We start from the raw sequence: 22258 nt of genomic DNA, 5'->3' as shown, positions 1-22258 counted from the left end.
TTCTTAAGCATTCTCTGTTGTCTGCATGGTCTCACTGTTTGGAGTTAGCTATGAGGTAGAATGGGAACATACAGCACTACCATTACTTTAGTAAAGTCCAGTTTGTCACATCCCACTGCCAGTGACCCAGGAATGAATGATAACCATCATATTGGGTGCTTCTTCTTCATAGAGGTATCTTCTGCTGGAAATCCTGTTTCTTCCTACTGTTGCATTTTACCTGAAACTGAGGACTGAGGCTACTGCTGTTGGGGTGACTTCAGCAACTTTGATGAGTGAGCCAGTAGCTTAGGTCCCTTGCCTTCTTGAATTATTAACATAAAGCCCAATTTGCTGCATACCAGTTTTGGGGAGTCAAACCTTTTTAAAGCTAGTAACTAATCAAATTTATTTGTTTATTTAACCTTTATTCTTTATTTTCAGTTTTTAAAATCTGTGGTAGGGACAAGAATGGAAATTAGAATTTCTTGAACAATTAAAGGATCTGTATAAGAATCTTTGTACGCTTACAGGGAAACAATGATGTGTCACAGTATCTAAAATCTAATGTTTTCAGTAGAACAAATGTGTCTTTTTTCTCCTACCTTAGATCTATCCATACTAATGGAATGTAACTGGAACTGACTCGGATGATAAAAATCAAGGACCATCAGGCAAGATCATGCAGTAAGAATCTTTGCTTCCAAATGAAGACACCAACCTTTAGAACTTATACTTATTCTAAGGTATTTGAGGTACAATTTTACTTTAACTTGACTCTCTGGGAATCATTTTATAATGTTGATTTCTATCTATATAGATTTCATAAGTTTAGAAGTTTTTATGTTAGAAAGGTTAGCTTTTAAGGAAGAGTTCATCCCCCCCTCCCCCGCCAAATCTGAGAAGAGATTCAGATTTTAGAGCGAGGTAATCCTTATAATCAGGAAAGCATGTCAATTATAACAAATATACTGAGTGCAGATTAAGACTCAGTATAGAAGAACTGGAATAAATAGATGTCAGTTTAATAATTATTTATGTCATGACCCTCTGAGATGAGCAGTTGAATTCAGCACTCTGAGAAAGTGTGCTTACAGGATACAAGAGATCTTAGTGATTGTCCTTTAGTTTGATTTGGAAACCTCTCTTTCATGTTCTCCTAAACTTATTGTTAAGAGTTTTCTATTCACCAAGAAGTGTTACTTATGCTCCCCATAGACTGTCCCTATAGGACCTTTGGGATCTGATGGGTTAGTTTCACTTGGATCAAAAAGCCAGATATGTAATTAAAGAGTCCAATGACACTTCCAAATCAGGGGTTGGGTCTCCACTTTAAAGACTACCTAAGACAATTGAAAGCAATCAAAGGAAACATCGTATCAACAGAAAACAAACGTAGTGCTCTCTATACATATAAATTCCAAAGAGAGTCCCATTAGTTTGGTGTTTATTTAAAAACAAAATATTTTCCTGTTAATTGAATTTTTCCAAATAGGCAGTAAGTATGGAAAGATTATTTTCGGGGACACAGTTGGTTGGTTCTCTGTATGCATTATAGAGGTTTGTAAATTAATCTTGCTAGAATATAGGAAAGATGAAAATCTGAGAAAAATGTGTCGCTTATTACTAGAATTTTAAATTTCATTTTGTTCTGTTTAGGAAGAAGAATGTTTAAAGCAGTAAATTCTAAAATATAAGTCTCCATGATACTGGAAAACCTAAGACTGCTTCATTTAAAATAAATGGATTACCTTCTAGAAGGGAGTGGTGTAATTTTTGACAAAGAAAAGTTACCTCAAATCAAATTGCAGATGAAAAGAGGATGTTTGGATGAGAGGTTTTAAAACTTCTCTGGCAGCTAGCAGATATATTGTACTTTTCTAAAGTTTTTTGGTGGCATTTGAAATCAAATGGTAATGGTGATTAAACATGTAATTCAGCTAATTACCAGAATCATTTCCCTGATTTTTAAGGGTATCTTTCCTTCTTATTTTCATTTAGCAATATTAGTTGAATGTTCAGGCTTTGCAAAGAATAATTCTAGATATGTGGACGGATATAAATTATTCTGTAACTTCATTATGAATGAAGTTGAAGACCTTTTTTCACTCAAAATGTTTTTTCTCTGGGGCTAGGGAGGCTAAATACTCTCATTCGAAAACCATTTAAAAACAATTATGAAATGAACATGTAAAATCATAGTTTAGTATTCCTTTCTAAGTAATATAGTTAACTTCTGTATTCAGAGGTCCACAAAAAGATTAGAGAGTTTGAAATTCTGATCAGTTGAATTTGGTGACTAATTGGTTGTGGTTGTTAACTGTTTATGGTTCTACTTGTGAAAGTGCCATATAACCAAATTAGAGTGCTTAAATCCTTAAATTAGTGATTTCTAATTCATCAGTTTCTTATATTGCCCCACTCATTTGCAAGCTTTCACAGTGATATCCCCTATTAATATTTGTCATTTTTGCTTTCAAAAATGAAGTAAAAATTTCACAAACTTGTGCTCAGAAGTTTTATATAATGCCTTTTGACAGTATTTTCTTAAAAGTTTTTTGAGAGGCTTTTAAGATTTTGAGATTGTGGGATTTTGTTTTTTTTGGGAGGGAGGATTAAAACAAAATAAAATCAGTACATAAGTTAAGGCCCTAGAACATTTGTAAAGTTATGTTTTGTATTATAGTTTAACATTACATTAAAATGGTATCTTTTAAAAATATTTTGTTTGGACTCACGAAAACATTTGAAAACATCTCAACAAGGTATATTGAGGGAATAGGTATTCCCTTGCCGCAATTTTCTCTGTGATGTGATGGAAATAGCACACGCTTTGGCTCTTATACTTCTGTGCTGCCCAGAGGAATTGAATTCATATTTCTGTCTAAAATTATATAAAATAATGCTTTTCAGTGTTAGATTAATGCATCTTGTTGCTAAAGACAGAGACGACCACACTACTAAAGTATCATTCACAGTTATTCTTCTCTAAGCAAAAAACAGGTCAACTCACACTACTACTGAAAAGCTTGTCAAACCAGTTTCAAACTTAATGACAAATATTATGCTTGGAGAGAAAGTAAAATGAGCTTTTGGCAAAAATCCCTCATCAAAGGCATACCATCTGGAAAAGCAATTACTGTCATGTGCATGCTAGCAGAATTTTTTGTTTTTCAGTTGGATAAAAGCACTGATGTGCTAAGGACATACCAGCACTTCATAGAGATGTGTTACTGTTTAATCACTGAGAAATCCACACTAACAGAAGAGTTTTTTGTTATTTTGTTTTGCTGGTGGTGGTGGTGGTGGTGGTTGGTTGGTGTTTTTAAGCCATTGTTGCCTGGAAAAGTTGCATTGGTCCCTCTGATTAAAGCTCAACAACTTTAGCTGCAGGAGAGGGTGCACTTAGTCTGTGAATAAAAGAAGTTGCACCGAGATACATATTTATATCCTGCTTTTTTTCAGAGAGGAAAATTGGCATTTAGAAATGTGATTTCTAGTTGTGATTTAATGTTGAAAAAAACCTGTAAAAATTGCGAATGTAAGCAATTTTTGGCCACTAACACCATCTTTTTTTTTTTTTTTTTTTAGTTTATTTATTTATTTTTGGCTGTGTTGGGTCTTTGTTGCTGTGCGCAGGCTGTCTCTAGTTGTTGTGAATGGGGGCTACTCTTCACTGTGGTGCGCGTGCTGCTCATTGCAGTAGCTTCTCTTGTTGCGGAGCACAGACTCTAGGCACGTGCGCTTCAGAAGTTGTGGCACTCAGGCTCAGTAGTTGTGGCTCTCGGGCCCTAGAGTGCACGCTCAGTAGCTGTGGAACACGGGCTTAGTTGCTCTGCGGCATGTGGGACCTTCCTGGACCAGGGCTATAACCCGTGTCCCCTGCATTGGCAGGCAGATTCTCAACCACTGTGCCACCAGGGAAGTCCACACCGTGTCTTTTTAAGATTTTGTGAAGAAATGGTCAGCAAGTATAGGATCCTGCTTTTCCACAGTGCTGTATACTGGCTGTGTAGTGTGACAGGGTTTTACATGTTTGTTAATTTGTTTTTTTAATAAAATAAGGTGTATGTTTCTTTACCAGGGATAATGCCATTTCTATGATTTCAGGGAGGCGTAAACTTACACATGCTTTTTCAAATACTCAGAGCTTATAACTTTCATATTCATAGTATCATGAGTTTCAGTGTTAAGGATGATGTATGAGGATTTTATAAAAGTCTCAATTATGGTACAAAATAATTCTTCCTAAGAGTTTGACCATTTCCCTAGACTTAATGATTTTATTAATTTATCAAAGAACAAAACAGTGAATTTTTACTGTACATGTTAAAAAACCACATCTAAATTTTGAAAGAGAACATGAAGAAATACTTTCCAAAGCCAAAACGCCAGCAGAGAATATATTAGGAATCTTTTTGCTCCAGTCTCTTAAATTGAAGCATTTAACATTTAGTTTTGAGTGGGATATGCTTTCTGGGGGGGTCATTCAATGGAATGCTGAAAGTAGACTCGAGAAGGAAGTATTTCTATGATTTTGGGGTCCATATTCAATCATAATATCCAGAATGTATAACACAGTTGATTTATAGTTAAGAATTAGGCATTTTTAATTTAGTAGAAATAAAGAATAAGAAAGGAGCTAGTTGAAATGGAAAGCAGCTTATGGCTAAAGCTGGTTCCAGTCTGGGGCCTTGAACATCTTGCAAGAAAGTTATCTAACACTAATAGGGTGTGGCAAAACAACGAAGGTGCTTAATTGAATGGGCTCTGTCTGGCCAAAGATGAGACAACTTGAGCATTAGTAAGTATAACTACAGTATAACCAATCATAGCAGATATGTTTAAACTTATGAGTTCATGATGATACTTTAAAAAACTTATTAGTTTTCTTTGGAGTATGCTAAGAAACCACTATACCTGAAGGTAACCAAATAGTTGAGGGGAGGAAGTTTCTTTTCTCAGGTGTAGTCTAGTTTCTAGTATTCTGTTTACAGTTAAGGGATGATAAATAGAACATCATGATTTCATAATGAATTCCTGGACCTAAGCAAAGATCATTAGTGGCTGCTAACATCACAGGAAGAGAGACAGTCAGACATTAGTTTTCTCTTAATGAAAGTTCACAAACCTATCTATGAAGTATCCTTGCCAAAAAAATTGAATTTGAATATGATCAAGCCTCTAGCTCCAATTACCGATTTATAGGAAACGTAGAAGATAGGGAAACAAGTGAAATGATACCATGGAGATGCAGTCAGCAGAATCTAGGCTATGGGGAAGTTCTTGGGACAGAGAACTTGTTTTTTTTTTTTTTTAAACAGGTAAATTGTGAGGAACAAAAAAGGAGAAAAGGAGGAAAACTGAAATCGATAGCAGTGTTTGGACTTTATTTGGGTCCAGATTTTAATAAATAAATATTTATAAAATAATCAGGGAAATTGGAACACTGGATATTTTATATTATGAAATTGTTAATTTTTAGGTGTGTAAACAGCATGTAGTTATATTGAGAAAGAGTCATCTTTTAGAGGTACATATTGAAATGTTGATGGATGCAAGGATATGTCTGGGGTCTGCTTTATTGTTATCTGGAATACAGAGTAGGCTGTGGCTGGGGATGAAACAAGATTGGCCATGAGTTGATCATTGTTTAAGCTAGACACTTGTGGTGTTGGAGCGTGGTGGTGGTGGTGGTGGTGTAATTCTTGATATTATTCTCTAAGCTTTTTTGAAAATTTCCGTAAGAGAAAGGTCCAGAAATTTACATTTTCTCTTTATTGGTTTATAAGAGTACAATTGAACTATGTGTATTTAGCAACCTGCCAAATTTTTATTTCTAATTATTTCTTGAGTCTTTTGGACTTTCTATATACAAAATCATATTGTCTACAAAGGACAGTTTTACTTTACAGTGCTTACTGTCTACCAGACTCTATTTTAAGCACTTACACGCATTGAGCCCTTAAGTCCTCGCAAGAGCTCTAGAATGGTAGACATTAACTTGTCCAAGGTTGCCTAGCTGGTATGTGGTAGAGCTGGGATTTGAATCTAGGCATTCTAGCCCTAAAGTCTGTGCTTCTCTAGTTTTTATCTCTCTCCTTATAAGTTTTATTTTTAATCCCTCCACTCTAATCCTTGTGCCTTTTTATTTCTTTTGTTTGTTTTAGTGTGCTGGCTAGAATTTAAACTTTTAAATACCAGTTTTCATTTGTAATTTTGATTTTGGAAGTTGTCTTAATATTTAGTGGATACAGAGTCCAGTTAGATTTACTCCTTTATAAATATAAGGTACTCACTAAGAGACTAAGAATTAACTTAGTATGTAGCCAGAAGCCAAAGAATAAGGTGTATCGCTATTTATGATTGCCAAGACATGGAAGCAACTTAAATGTCCATCAACAGATGAATGGTTAAAGAAGATGTGGTACATATATACAGTGGAATACTACTCAGCCATAAAGAATGAAATAATGCCATTTGCAGCAACATGGATGCAACTGTAGATTATCATACTCAGTGAAGTAAGATAAAGACAAATATGTTATCACTTATATGTGGAATATATATATATATGATATCACTTATATGTGGAATCTAAAAAAATGAACATGATACAAATGAACTTATTTACAAAATAGAAACAGACACACAGACATAGAAAACAAACTATGGTTACCAAAGGGGAAAGGTGGTAGGGGGAGGAGAATAAATTAGAAGTTTGGGATCAACAGATGCACACTACTACATATAAAATATATATATTTTATATTCAGAATACATATGTATATTTGAATCACTTTGCTGTACACCTGAAACTAACACAACACTGTAAATCAATTATATACTTCAATAAAAAAAAGAATAAAGTATATAGTAACAGCTTCTAGTTTTTTTTTTTCAAAATTATATTTATCTCCCAGTCTATAAGCAGCGTATTCATGGTTCACTTTATTTGAATTACTTATTGATTCTGTTGGTCCTGTTTGCTGAATTTCTTTGTGACTCTTTGATACAATTACTCCTTTCTTCTCCCAACCCCCACACCCGTTATACAGTTACTTCTCATTTAACTTCACATAGGTTATATGAGATAAAATTAGGTGAAGCACTTAGCACAGTGTTTAGCACATAATATGTATCTAGTAAATATGCCTTTTGGTTTAAGAGAAAGCTACTTCACAATTTTGTTTAAAAATTGTTCTTATTTCTTTAGTTAATTTTTTAAATGGGGAAGAGGTGATTATGGCTTAGTTACTTTAAGAAGCCCTAGGCTGGGACATGTGGGAAAAACTGTTGATAATGTTCTGTGATGCTTTAATGAGTAATCTCTGTGTTCTCTGTAAGGCACTTTCTTATAATAGTGTCTGAGTTTGAGAAAGATTACTGACAGAGGTGGATGCCAAAATAATACTTCTCTACTAGGGAGTGAGGTGGGAACAATTTAGGGGAAAATATAACTTGTCCCAAGTCCATGGGATTTTTAAATTTCTCTCTGGCCAGCACTGACGTACATTATGATGTAGTAAGATAGCTAAGCTTCATGAAAGGAAGCATATATGCTTCAGTAAGGAGGATAATTTTTGGTTTCACCCTCAAGAGAAAGAGATGGGTCATAATTGCAGATAAGCTTTTCCTGAAGGTTATGAAAGGTGACCATCTGAAGACTTGGTATAGCTAGTTGAAAGTTGTGCTATTTTTCTGTCCTTCACCGCCTTCCTCTCTCTATCCCGGGTCCCTGTTATTTTGTATAGCAATAAACTGAAACAACATTTTAACATGTCTTTAATGGTGTTTTTGAAAATTGTATTAAACTATTTGGAAATCAGAGATCATAGAGGCACAAAAATTTCTTTCATTTTCCAGATAAGAGTTATAATTATTGAACTGCACATCTATTGAAATTGAATAACCAATTACTTGACTGTTTTGCTTTTATGGGCTATAGTATCTTGGTAAGAAATAAAACGTATTTTTTTAAGAATAAAATAAATGTCTGTGGTGGAAACTCACTCTTCTATCTGATCATGAAAGCTTTGAGTGGAAAGATGAAGTACTATCCAAACTATACCTGGATGCTATGGAAACCAAAAGGTGATATGTAAGATTAAGCATAGTTGAGAGATGCTCAGTTTAACATCTCTTATTAGTTAGTTGGTAAAGGCGTTGAGCCATTTATTTTTCTGAAGATGATCTTAAATGTGGAGGCATAGCTAATGTGGTCAGTTACAGAGTATGGGGTCAGTGAATTTAAGAGAAAAGAAAGCTGATAAGAAAACAAAAATAAAATAGTGAAAGCTAATATTTAGTGTTTACTGTGCCTCAGGCAATATGATAGGCACTGAAATATATATTTTCAGATACTATCCCAGTAAACCCCATGAAGTGTAGACTGTTATTACATATATATGTATGCAAAAAACTTTGCATAACAAAATAACCCCCCCAATCTATTTTTTTAAGCTCTTTATTGGAATATAATTGCTTTACACTCTTGTGCCAGTTTTTGAGGTACACCAAAGTGAATCAGCTGTATTTATACATATATCCCCATATCCCCTCCCTCCCAGGACTCCCTCCCACCCTCCCTATCTTGGCCCTCTAAGTCATCACCCATCATCGAGTTGATCTCCCTATGTTATGCAGCAACTTCCTACTAGCTATCTATTTTACATTCGGTAGTGTATCTATATCTATGCTACTCTCTCACTTCGTCCCAGCCTCCCCTTCGCCCCTTCCCAACCCCATGTCCTCAAGTCCATTCTCTACATCTGCATCTTCATTCTTGCCCTGTCACTGCGTTCATCAGTATCATTTTTTTAGATTGCATATATATGAGTTAGCATACGATATTTGTTTTCCTCTTTCTGGCTTACTTCACTCTGTATGACAGTCTCTGTGTCTATCCACCTCATTACAAATAACTCAATTCCATTCCTTTTTATGGCTAATATTCCATTGTATATATGTGCCACACCTTCTTTATCCATTCATCTGTCGATGGGCATTTAGGTTGCTTTCATGTCCTGGCTATTGTGAATAGTGCTGCAGTGAACATTATGGTACATGTTTCTTTTTGGATTATGGTTTTCTCTGGGTATATGCCCAGTAGTGGGATTGCTGGGTCATATGGTATTCCATTTTTAGTTTTCTAAGGAATCTCCATACTGTTTTCCATAGTGGCTGTACCAACTTATATTCCCACCAACAGTGCAGGAGCGTTCCCATTTCTCCACACTCTCTCCAACATTTATTGTTTCTAGATTTTTTGATGATGGCCATCCTGACCAGTGTGAGGTGATACCTCATTGTGGCTTTAACTTGCATTTCTCTAATGATTAGTGATGTTGAGCATCTTTTCATGTGTTTGTTGGCCATCTGCATGTCTTCTATGGAGAAATGTCTATTTAGGTCTGCCCATTTGTGGATTGGGTTATTTACTTTTTTGGTATGAAGCTGCATGAGCTGCTTGTATATTTGGGGGATTAATCTTTTGTCAGTTGCTTCATTAGCAAATTCTGAGGGTTGCCTTCTAGTCTTGTTTATGGTTTATTTTGCTGTGCAAAAGCTTTTAAGTTTCATGAGGTCCCATTTGTTTATTCTTGATTATATTTCCGTTATTCTAGGAGGCGGGGCAAAAAGGATCTTGCTTTGATGGATGTCATAGAGTGTTCTGCCTATGTTTTCCTCTAGGAGTTTTCTAGTGTCTGGCCTTACATGTAGGTCTTTAATCCATTTTGAGTTTCTTTTTGTGTATGGTGTTAGGAAGTGTTCTAATTTCATTCTTTTGCATGTTGCTGTCCAATGTTCCCATCACCACTTATTGAAGAGGTTGTCTTTTTTCCGTTATATACTCGTGCCTCCTTTGTCAAAGATAAGGTGCCCGTATGTGTTTGGATTTACCTCTGAGTTCTCTATTCTATTCCATTGATCTTCCTTTCTATTTTTGTGCCAGTACCATACTGTCTTGATCACTGTGGCCTTGTAGTATAGTTTGAAGTCAGGAAGCCTAATTCCACCACCTCCATTTTTCCTTCTCAAGATTGCTTTGGCTATTCGGGGTCTTTTGCGTTTCCATACAAATCGTAAGATTTCTTGTTCTAGTTCTTCTGTGAAAAATGCCATTGGTAATTTGATCGGGATTGCATTGAATCTGTAAATTGCTTTGGGTAGTACAGTCATTTTCACAATGTTGATTCTTCCAATCCAAGAACATGGTATGTCTCTCCATCTGTTGCTATTGTCTTTGATTTCTTTCATCAGTGTCTTATAGTTTTCTGCATACAGGTCTTTTGCCTCCTTAGGCAGGTTTGTTCCTAGGTATTTTATTCTATTCGTTGCAGTGGTAAATGAGAGTGTTGTCTTAATTTCTCTTTCTGCTCTTTCGTTGTTAGTGTATAGGAATGCAAGAGATTTCTGTGCATTAATTTTGTATCCTGCTACTTTACTAAATTCATCGATTAGTGCTAACAGTTTTCTGGTAGAATCTTTAGGATTTTCTGTGTATAATATCATGTCATCTGCAAAGAGTGACAATTTTACTTCTTCTTTTCCAATTTGGATTCCTTTTATTTCATTTTCTTCTCTGATTGCTGTGGCTGAAACTTCCAAAACTATGTTAAATAAGAATGGTGAGAATGGGCACCCTTGTCTTGTACCTGTTCTTAGAGGGAATGCTTTCAGTTTTTGACCATTGAGAATGATGTTGGCTGTTGGTTTGTCATATATGGCTTTTATTATGTTGAGGTAATTTCCTTCTTTGTCCATTTTCTGGAGAATTTTTATCATAAATGGATGTTGAATTTTGTGAAAAGCTTTTTCTGCATCTATTGAGATGATCATATGTTTTTTATCCTTCAGTTTGTTAATATGATGTATCACAGTGATTGATTTGCATATATTGAAGAATCCTTGCATTCCAGGGATAAACCCCACATATAGTGTTCCTCCTTCTGCTTTATTTTGGAAGAGTTTGAGAAGAATAAGTGTTAGCGCTTCTCTAAATGTTTGATAGAATTCACCTGTGAATCCATCTGGCCCTGGGCTTTTGTTTGTTGGGAGATTTTTAATCACAGTCTCTATTTCCATAGTTGTAATTGTTCTTTTCATATGTTCTGTTTCTTCCTGGTTGTCTTGGAAGATTTTACTTTTCTAAGAATTTATCCATTTCTTCCAGGTTATCCAATTTATTGGCATATAGTTGCTTGCAGTAGTCTCTCATGATCTTTTGTATTTCTGTGGTGTCAGTTGTTACTTCTCCTTTTTCATTTCTAATTCTGTTGATTAGTGTCTTCTCCCTTTTTTTCCTGATGAGTCTGGCTAATAGTTTGTCAATTTTGTTTATATTCTCAAAGAACCAGCTTTTAGTTTTATTGATCCTGATCTATTTTATATATAAGGAACCTGAGTCTTAATAAGGTGTACTTTGAAGTTAACTCACAGTAGATCCAGGATTCTTCTGCCTCTTCATCTTGGAATGAAACCAAAAGCTTGAGTTCAGAAACAGATTTTTAATCAGAATAGGAAAGGAAAGTGAATGCTTCTAGTTTAAACAAGCTGCAAAATCATAGATTTGGGAAAACCAGGGACTTAGGGATTTTACCAATTCAGTATAATTTTATGACATGATAGGGCTGAAAAGTTATTGCAGTCACTAATTATTAGTTGGTATATAGTGTCTCATACAAGAAAAGTCATAGTTGTAACATGACTTTAGTAGTGAAGTAGTCAATGTAGTCAAACCACATTTTATTGTTTTAGAGAAAGAGGGATGTCTTATTGGTTTTAACTTCCTTGCTCAATTAAAAATGAACATGGAAATGAATTTAAATAGCTACTAATATTTTCGAGAATTTTCAGACATTCCTTGAAATTAGAAATTCCTTAAATTATTAAGAAACACTGTGCTTATTACAGGTCTAGCAGTGTAAACTAAAATTAGGTTAGGTGCAAAATTGAGATCTTCTGTTCTTACTTTTAATATCATATGGATGCATTTCATGCTAGTAAAAATTGAAAGCCTGGGATTTCCCTGGCGGCACAGTGGTTAAGAATCTGCCTGCCAATGCAGGGAACAGGGGTTCCATCCCTGGTCCAGGAAGGTCCCACATGCCACAGAGCAACTAGGCCGGTGTGCCACAACTGGTGAGTCTGTGCTCTGGAGCCCGCAAGACACAACTTCTGAGCCTGTGTGCCACAACTGCTGAGCCCGCATGCTGCAACTACTGAAGCCCATGCCCCTAGAGCCCATGCTGTGCAACAAGAGAAGCCACCACACTGAGAAGCCTGTGCACCACAATGAAGAGTAGCCCCCACTTGCCACAACTAGAGAAAGCCTGCACACAGCAACAAGACCCAATGCAGCCACCACCCAAAATAAATAAATAAATAAAGGGCATCTATTAAAATACTTTAAAAAAATTGAAAGCCTGAAGAAGTGTAGTGTAAGACCTGTATTGCTTGTGATGTAGTTTATTTCATTATTTATAAAGCTTTCATTTAAATTTGGGATTAAGTAGACTTTTCTGGATGACCAGGCAATGTTAAAAAAAAAAATTAGGTTAAGCCACTAAAGAAAACCTCAGTAAACTCCAGAAAAGCTAAAACTAGACATGTCTGATTTATCACTATAACAGAAGGTTAAAATACACTACTCCAACTACTTGGAAAAATCAAGCAGAAAATGTTCTTAAATAATATTGAATCAAACAGGCGATCAAATATATAATAACTGATTATTTAGCAAACTAAATTGAGACTCAGGCGAAGACTCATACTGACCTTAGACAATTGATTTTTTTTTTTTTGGGGGGGGGTACACCAGGTTCAATCAACTGTTTTTATACACATATCCCCGTATTCCCTCCCTTCCTTGACGCCCCCCCCAGAGTCCCCCCCACCCTCCCTGCCCCAGTCCTCTAAGGCATCTTCCATCCTCGAGTTGGACTCCCTTTGTTATACAACAACTTCCCACTGACTATTTTACAGTTGGTAGTATATATATGTCTGTGCTACTCTCTCGCTTCTTCTCAGTTTCCCCTTCACCCCCCGCCCCCTCCCATACCTCGAGTTCTCCAGTCCATTCTCTGTATCTGCTTCCTTGTTCTTGTCACTGAGTTCATCAGTACCATTTTTAGATTCCGTATATGTGAGTTAGCATACAATATTTGTTCTTCTCTTTCTGACTTACTTCACTATGTATGACAGACTGTAGTTCTATCCACCTCATGACATATAGGTCCATCTCATCCCTTTTTATAGCTGAGTAATATTCCATTGTATATATATGCCACATCTTCTGTATCCATTCATTTGTTGATGGGCATTTCGGTTGCTTCCATGTCCTGGCTATTGTAAATAGTGCTGCAATAAACATTATGGTACAAGTTTCTTTTGGGATTATGGTTTTCTTTGGGTATATGCCCAGGAGTGGGATGACTGGATCATATGGTAGTTCTATTTGCAATTTTTTAAGGAACCTCCACATTGTTTTCCATAGTGGCTGTACCAACTTACATTCCCACCAACAGTGCAGGAGGGTTCCCTTTTCTCCACACCCTCTCCAACATTTGTTGTTTCCAGACTTTGTGATGATGGCCATTCTGACTGGTGTGAGGTGATACCTCATTGTGGCTTTGACTTGCATTTCTCTGATGATTAGTGATGTTGAGCATCTTTTCATGTGTTTGTTGGCCATCTGTATGTCTTCTTTGGAGAAATGTCTATTTAGGTCTTCTGCCCATTTGTGGATTGGGTTATTTGCTTTTTTGGTATGAAGCTGCATGAGCTGCTTGTATATTTTGGAGGTTAATCCTTTGTCCGTTGTTTCATAGGCAATTATTTTTTCCCACTCTGAGGGTTGCCTTTTAGTCTTGTTTATGGTTTCTTTTGCTGTGCAAAAGCTTTTAAGTTTCATGAGGTCCCATTCGTTTATTCTTGATTTTATTTCCATGATTCTAGGAGGTGGGTCAAAAAGGATGTTGCTTTGATGTATGTCAAAGAGTGTTCTGCCTATGTTTTCCTCTAGGAGTTTTCTAGTGTCTGGCCTTACATGTAGGTCTTTAATCCATTTTGAGTTTCTTTTTGTGTATGGTGTTAGCAAGTGTTCTAATTTCATTCTTTTACCTGTTGCTGTCCAATGTTCCCAGCACCACTTATTGAAGAGGCTGTCTTTTTTCCATTGTATACTCGTGCCTCCTTTGTCAAAGATAAGGTACCCATATGTGTTTGGGCTTACTTCTGAGTTCTCTATTCTATTCCATTGATCTTCCTTTCTATTTTTGTGCCAGTACCATACTGTCTTGATCACTATGGCCTTGTAGTATAGTTTGAAATCAGGAAGCCTGATTCCACCAACTCCATTTTTCCTTCTCAAGATTGCTTTGGCTATTCGGGGTCTTTTGCGTTTCCATACAAATCGTAAGATTTCTTGCTCTAGTTCTGTGAAAAATGCCATTGGTAATTTGATCGGGATTGCATTGAATCTGTAAATTGCTTTGGGTAGTACAGTCATTTTCACGATGTTGATTCTTACAATCCAGGAACATGGTATGTCCCTCTATCTGTTTGTGTCGTCTTTGATTTCTTTCATCAATGTCTTAAAGTTTTCTGCATACAGATCTTTGCCTCCTTAGGCAGGTTTATTCCTAGGTATTTTATTCTTTTGGTTGCAATGGTGAATGGGAGAGTTTCCTTAATTTCTCTTTCTGCTCTTCCGTTGTTAGTGTATAGGAATGCAAGAGATTTCTGTGCATTAATTTTGTATCCTGCTACTTTACTAAACTCATCAATGAGTGCTAGCAGTTTTCTGGTAGAGTCTTTAGGGTTTTCTATATATAATATCATGTCATCTGCAAAGAGGGACAATTTGACTTCTTCTTTTCCAATTTGGATTCCTTTGATTTCTTTTTCTTCTCTGATTGCTGTGGCTAACACTTCCAAAACTATGTTGAATAACAGTGGTGAGAGTGGACACCCTTGTCTTGTTCCTGTTCTTAGAGGGAATTCTTCCAGTTTTTCTCCATTGAGAACAATGTTGGCTTTTGGTTTTTCATATATGGCTTTTATTATGTTGAGGTAATTTCCTTCTATGCCCATTTTCTGGAGAGCTTTTATCATAAATGGATGTTGAACTTTGTCAAAAGCTTTTTCTGCATCTATTGAAATGATCATATGGTTTTTATCCTTCAATTTGTTGATATGATGTATCACATTGATTGATTTGCATATATTGAAGAATCCTTGCATCCCAGGGATAAACCCCACTTGATCATGGTGTATGATTTTTTTAATGTGCTGTTGCAGTCTGTTAGCTAGTATTTTGTTGAGGATTTTTGCATCTATATTCATCAGTGATATTGGTCTGTCGTTTTCTTTTTTTGTGACATCTTTGCCTGGTTTTGGTATCAGGGTGATGGTAGCCTCGTAGAATGAGTTTGGGAGTGCTCCGCCTTCTGCAATATTTTGGAAGAGTTTGAGAAGGATAGGTGTTAACTCTTCTCGAAATGTTTGATAGAATTCGTCCGTGAACCCATCTGGTCCTGGGCTTTTGTGTGTTGGGAGATTTTTAATGACTGCCTCAATTTCCGTACTTGTGATTGGTCTGTTCATGGTTTCTATTTCTTCCTGGTTCAGTCTTGGAAGATTGTATTTTTCTAAGAATGTATCCATTTCTTCCAGGTTATCCAATTGATTGGCATATAGTTGCTTGTAGTAGTCTCTCATGATGTTTTGTATTTCTGAGGTGTCCGTTGTGACTTCTCCTTTTTCATTTCTAATTCTGTTGATTTGCATCTTCTCCCTTTTTTTCTTGATGAGTCTGGCTAATGGTTTATCAATTTTGTTAATCTTCTCAAAGAACCAGCTTTTAGTTTTATTTATTTTTGCTATGGTTTCCTTCCTTTCTTTTTCATTTATTTCTACTCTGATCTTTATGATTTCTTTCCTTCTGCTCACTTTGGGGTTTCTTTGTTCTTTCTCTAGTTGTTTGAGGTGTAAGGTTAGGTTGTTTATTCGATCATTTTCTTGTTTCTTAAGGTAGGACGGTATTGCTATAAACTTCCCTCTTAGAACTGCTTTTGCTGCATCCCATAGGTTTTGGGTTGTTGTGTTTTCGTTGTCATTTGTTTCTAGATATTTTTTGATTTCCTCTTTGATTTCTGTAGTGATTTCTTGGTTGTTTAGGAGTGAATTGTTTAGCCTCCATGTGTTTGTATTTTTTGCAGTTTTTTTCCTGTAATTGATATCTAGTCTCATGGCGTTGTGGTCTGAGAAGATGCTTGATATGATTTCAATTTTCTTGAATTTGCTGAGGTTTGATTTGTGACCCAAGATGTGATCTATCCTGGAAAATGTTCCGTGTGCACTTGAGAAGAACGTGTATTCTGTCATTTTTGGATGGAATGTCCTATAAATATCAATGAAGTCGAGATGGTCTAATGTGTCATTTAAAGCTTGTGTGTCTTTATTTATTTTCTGTTTGGATGATCTGTCCATTGATGTAAGTGGGGTGTTCAAGTCTCCCACTATAATTGTGTTCCTGTCGATGTCCCCTTTTATAGCTGTTAGCATTTGCCTTATGTATTGAGGTGCTCCTATATTGGGGGCATAGATATTTACCATTGTGATATGTTCTTCTTGGATGGATCCCTTGATCATTATGTAGTGCCCTTCCTTGTCTCTTTTAATAGTCTTTACTTTAAAGTCTAATTTGTCTGATATGAGTATTGCTACTCCAGCTTTCTTTTGACTTCCATTTACATGGAATATCTTTTTCCATCCCTTTACTTTCAGTCTATATGTATCCCTTGGTCTGAAGTGGGTTTCTTGTAGGCAGCATATAGAAGGGTCTTGTTTTTGTATCCATTCAGCCAGTCTGTGTCTTTTGGTTGGAGCATTTAATCCATTTACATTTAAAGTGATTATTGACATGTGTGTTCCAATGACCATTTTCTGAATTGTTTTGGGTTTGTATTTGTAGGTGTTTTCCTTTTCTTGTGTTTCCTACTTAGAGAAGTTCCTTTAGCACTTGTTGTAAGGCTGGTTTGGTGGTGCTGAATTCTCTTAACTTTTGCTTGTCTGGAAAGCTTTTGATTTCTCCCTCCAATCTGAATGAGATTCTTGCTGGGTAGAGTATTCTTGGCTGTAGGTTTCTCTCTTTCAGGACTTTCAGTATATCCTGCCATTCCCTTCTGGCCTGCAGAGTTTCTGTAGAAAGGTCAGCTGTTATCCTGATGGGTTTTCCCTTATATGTTGTTTGTTGCTTTTCTCTTGCTGCTTTTAATATTTTTTCTTTGTGTTGAATTGTCATTAGTTTGATTAATATGTGTCTTGGTGTATTTCTCCTTGGGTTTATTCTGTATGGGACTCTCTGTGCTTCTTGGACTTGGTGAATTATTTCCTTTCCCATGTTGGGGAAGTTTTCCACTAGAACCTCTTCAAATATTTTCTCAGACCCTTTCTTGTTTTCTTCTTCTTCTGGGATGCCTATAATTCGAATGTTGGTACGTTTAAGGTTATCACTGAGGTCTCTGAGGCTGTCTTCTAGTCTTTTTATTTTTTTTTCTTTTTCCTGCTCTGTGGCGTTTATTTCTCCCATTCTATCTTCCAACTCACTTATTCGTTCTTCTGCCTCAGTCATTCTGCTGGTTATAGCATCTAGAGTATTTTTAATTTCAGTTATTTTGTTATCCATTGCTGTTTGTTTTTCTGAGTTCTTATGAACTGTTTCTTGTACTTTCTCTATTTTGTTATCGAGATTTTGTATCATTTTTACTATCATTACTCTAAATTCTTTTTCAGGCATTTTTCCTATTTCCTCCTCATTTATTTGGTCTTGTGGGTTTTTTTCCTGCTCCTTTGCCTGCATGGTGTTTCTTTGTTTCCTCATGGTTGTCCAAGCTTTTGGGGTTGCTTGTCCTGGTGATAGAGGTGTTTATAGAAGACTGTCCAAGCCTCAGACTAATGTCCAAGTATTGGATTAAACGAATATTAAGTCTAGGAAACACATACATGTATAAGACACACAATTATTGAATCCGTTAGGACATAAGGCTCTAGAAAGACCTGACAGAACCCCAGTGTGCTATCAGATATTCAAAGAGAAACCTAGCAGAAATTGACAACTGAAACAGAACAAATCAGAGACAAAAGCAAAAGCAAACAAACAACAAATAACACCCTACACATACAAACATTAATCCAGGGAGATTTTGTAAGCTAGGATCAAATATAGAAATGAGCTGGAGTACCACCAGAGAGAATGGAGATTCTCAGAATGTAATTAGACAACTGTACTAAGAACTAAGATAAAGACAACAGCCTAATATTAATACCAAGGCAGTGCATCATCTGGAGAATAGAGCAAGGAGTCTGAGCAGACCGATAGTGTTGCTTATAAGTATGTTAAGATAAAATACACTTAAAATGGCTGGAAGAAAGGGGAACAGAAGAGCGTAATGTGGTTGGAAATATGCAAAGAAAAAGAAAGGAATAGAAGTGTATAAAAGATAGGGATGAAAGGAAAGTATGAGAGATATTTTGTCCGTACTACCAAAAACTTAGCTAGATATAGAAGTATATAAAAAGGCAGAAAAAAAAAAAAAAAAGAATAAAAAATATCCTTAAAAAATTATGTTATAAAACTTGTAGATCCCTTAGGGCTAAGATCGTATTTAATAAATCAAAAAAAAAAAAAAAAAGAGAGAGAGAGAGAGAGAGAGAAAGAAAAGAAAAAAAAAAAAATCCAGAACTGATCCCAGAATGGACCAATTCAATAGGTATTGATACTACTATTTCTGTTTCCTTAGCGTCTCAGCTGTAAATGTCCTTCTCCTTGCCTTGGGTTTTTTTTTTGCGTTATTCTGTGACCAGCAGAGGTTCCTTTATTGTTCGTCTGTAAGCCTCAGTGTGTGGGGAGGGAGAGGGTACAATAGTGGCTCCTTCTCCTGGGAGTGAGTGAGCAGTGGCGCACTGTTGTTTCAGTCAGGCTTGGAGGTGCCTGTTGCAGAGGGCGCTGGTGGCTCAGGCGTACACAGAAAGTCTTAGAGTTGGGCCTCTCTCGGGGTTTTTTCTTTTTGATGCTGGTTTTTTTTTTTCTCTCGGCAGCCTCCCTGCTGCTGGCGTTGCAAGGAGTTTTAATCTAGCCCCACCCGAGCACCTGAGGGTGCTTGTTATCCCTGAGCGCCTTAGGTGGCCCGCAGGGCGTCTCTCCACTGCCTGTTGCAGAGGGGCCGAAAGAGAGAGAGAGGCTACGCGCGCGGCTCCTCCCCCCCCCCCCCCCCCACCCGTGAGCGTGCAGCCTCCAGCCGCCATCATGGCCGGGCAGCTCTCAGGGACAGGCACTCCTCTCCGCGGACCTCCTCCCTCCTGTCCTCTCGGTCCGTCACCCTACCGGCAACAATGTTTCTCCCCCTGAACCAGCCCTCCGGTTCCCACGCTCCCGCTCCTGGACCCTCCATTCAGCCGCGGATCGATGTCTCGGTCCGGGAACGCTGAGCTGCGCTGCGGACCCTCCGTTTGTTTCTCACTCCCTCCTGTCTGCCACAGCTCCGCCGCTTCACCCTCTTTGAGCCTTCGTAGATGCCTCCCTACCGGCTATGTCGGGCTCCCCGCAGCCCTTTCTGGTGTCCGAGGCCGTGTGCTGGTGTTCAGCTGGTTCTCTGTGGGAATTACTGCGTCCTTCCGTGCATTCCTAATGCATCTGTGGAGAGGGATGCACTCCACGTCTCTCTACTTCGCTGCCATCTTTTCTCTCCGACAATTGATTTTTTAAAAAGAAATGTACTCAACCGCAGAATTTAGTAAAACAACAAATAAAACCAATAAAATTAGCACCTAGGAGAAAGGGAGGATATAAAGCAGAAAGATAAAAGCAGAAACAGATGAACTGAAAAACTGAAACTGTAGAATTAAAAAATCTAAGAGCTACTTCTTAAGGTTAAAAAACAAATAAATATCTGACTGATTTTATCAAGGAAAAGATAGAAAACCAAAGTAAGAAAGAATAAAGGGGGGCTTCCCTGGTGGCGCAGTGGTTAAGAATCTGCCTGCCAATGCAGGGGACACGGTTTCGATCCCTGGTCAGGGAAGATCCCACATGCTGTGGGGAAACTAACCCCATGTACCATAACTACTGAGCCTGTGCTCTAGAGCCTGTGAGCCACAACTACTGAGCCCACGTGCCACAACTACTGAAGCCTGTGCACCTAGAGCCTGTGCTCTGCAACAAGAGAAGCCACCACAAGGAGAAGCAGCGTACCACAACGAAGAGTAGCTTCTGCTCTCTGCAACTAGAGAAAGCCCGTGTGCAGCAACGAAGACCCAACACAGCCAGTAAATAAATAAATAAATAAATAAAATCTAAAAAAAAAGAAAGAATAAAGGGACATGAAAATAGTAAAGAGATTTTTAGAATTGTAAGAAAGTTCTGTTTAGTAACCATAAGCCAGTTTATTTGAAATCTCTCTGAAAGGAATTGTGAAATGCCCAAAATTCTTTAAGAAGAAGAAAATCTGGGCAAACCAAAAAACTATGGAAGAAGAATTTGAAGAATTTTCCCAAAAAATTGGTTCTGGGGCCAGATTGTTTTGCCAATGAATCTTTTCTAGCTTTCAAGGAACATATAATTCCTATGGTGAGAAATAGTTATGGAGATTATAAAAAGATGGAAATATGTGCAGTTAATGTTATGAATATCTTAACAATGGTTACTTCATGGGAGTGAGAGTCTTTCAGGGGATTAGATTTTTAGTTTCTACAGTAGGCACAGATTTTTCTTGAAATTAAGACAATTGAGAAAAAAAAAACCCAGAAATTAAAACCTTAGACAAAGATGTCTTTTATATCTATTAATGTGTTTTCTGGTGTTACTAGTAATCTTCATTCCTTTGTGTAGATCCACATTTTGACCTGATATTCTTTTCCTTCTGCCTAAAGAACATTTCTTTAAAAAGGTGCATGCCTTATAATGGATTTTTCTCAATTGTTGTCTAAAATCATTTCCGGTCCTTTGGAAATATATTTTAACTGGATATAGAATTTTAAGTTGACTATTTTTTTCTTCCAGTACTTAGCAGTGTCACTCCATTGACTTCTCATTTGCATAGTTTCCAATGAGAAGTCTTTATTTTTCTGTATATAATGAGTCTCTTTCCTCACCTCTGTCAGCTTTTTAACATTTTTTCTTAATCACTGGTTTTCAACAATTTGATTATGATATTTCTAAGTGTGGTTGTCTTTGTTTATCTTTCTGGTATTCTGTTTAGCATCTTGGATCTGTGGGTTTATTGCTTGAAAAACTTTTGCCTGTTATTTGTTCAAATATTTTTTCCTATCACCTTCTTTCTAGCTATTGGACCCTAATTACATATACGTTAGATTGTTTGATATATTGCTACCAATTATTGGTGTTCTCTTTCTTTTGCTTCCATGCTTCATTCCTTCCTCCCTTTCTTTCTTTGTATTTTTTCTTTTTGTGCTTTATTTTGGATATTTTCTATTGTTGTATTTTCAAATTAATTGTCAAGTTAATTGTCTTGCTATTAATCCCATCCAATATATTTCTCATTTCAGATATTGTGTTTTTTACTTCTAGGAGTTTCATTTGGGCTTAAGAAAAAATCTTGCCCTTGTCTCTGTAACATTGCTGTGTCTTTCTCTACCTTCTTGAGCTTGTTGAGCGTATTTATAGTAGTTCTTTTAATATCTTTGTCTGCTGAGTTCTGTCTCTCTGTTGGTTCTTTGTTTTTATTGATCTGTTAGTCTCTTGATTATAGGTCATATTTTCCTTTCAGCTTGTGTGCCTTGTAAATTTTCATTGAATGTCAGACATTATGAATTTTATGTTGTTGGGTGTTGGATTTTGTTGTATTCCTTTAAATAATGTTGATCTAAGTTTGGCATGCAGTTAAATTTTTTGAAATCACTTTAATGTTTTTTTGAGATTCACTTCGTTTTGAGGAAGCTTTGGTAGGGTGAGTCCCGAGCAGCCTTATTTCCTTGAGCTAATTTAGAGTTGCCACTTTTTGAGGACTTAATGTCTCATGTATTTTGAGGTCTTTTCACTCTACTTGATGGGAATACAAATTATCTCTACCCTTGTATGAGTTTCAGAATTCTTTGATCTATTTGTTTTTCATTGGTCCTTTCCTCAACCTTAGGTAGTTTCCTCTCACAGATGACCTGCCAAAGGCTTGAGGGGTGGCCTCTTCAGATCTCCAAAGCTCTGTGTATGCAGGTCCCTTCTCTCTGGTGTACTTTAACACAGATTCTGTCTGCCTTG

The 22258-nt window shown here is 36.8% G+C and overlaps 1 protein-coding gene across 7 annotated transcripts in view; it reads left to right on the top strand.

Moving 5' to 3' along the window:
- Window positions 1-22258, top strand: part of NCOA1 (nuclear receptor coactivator 1) — a 262341-nt gene that overhangs the window by 56271 nt on the left and 183812 nt on the right. For 5 of the 7 annotated variants that reach the window (XM_057740992.1, XM_057740987.1, XM_057740988.1 and 2 more), the window contains exon 2: window positions 590-725. The exons of 1 other annotated variant lie outside the window; for it this stretch is intronic. The gene's annotated coding sequence lies outside the window, so the exon portion shown is untranslated. Of the gene's footprint in view, window positions 1-589; window positions 735-22258 lie in introns of all 7 variants that reach the window. One more of the 7 variants, XM_057740985.1, reaches the window with a different exon arrangement.

The sequence above is a fragment of the Hippopotamus amphibius genome, chromosome 7 (assembly GCF_030028045.1).
Source record: "Hippopotamus amphibius kiboko isolate mHipAmp2 chromosome 7, mHipAmp2.hap2, whole genome shotgun sequence".
NCBI lineage: Eukaryota > Metazoa > Chordata > Mammalia > Artiodactyla > Hippopotamidae > Hippopotamus > Hippopotamus amphibius.
This window is presented reverse-complemented; position numbering and strand designations above follow the sequence as displayed.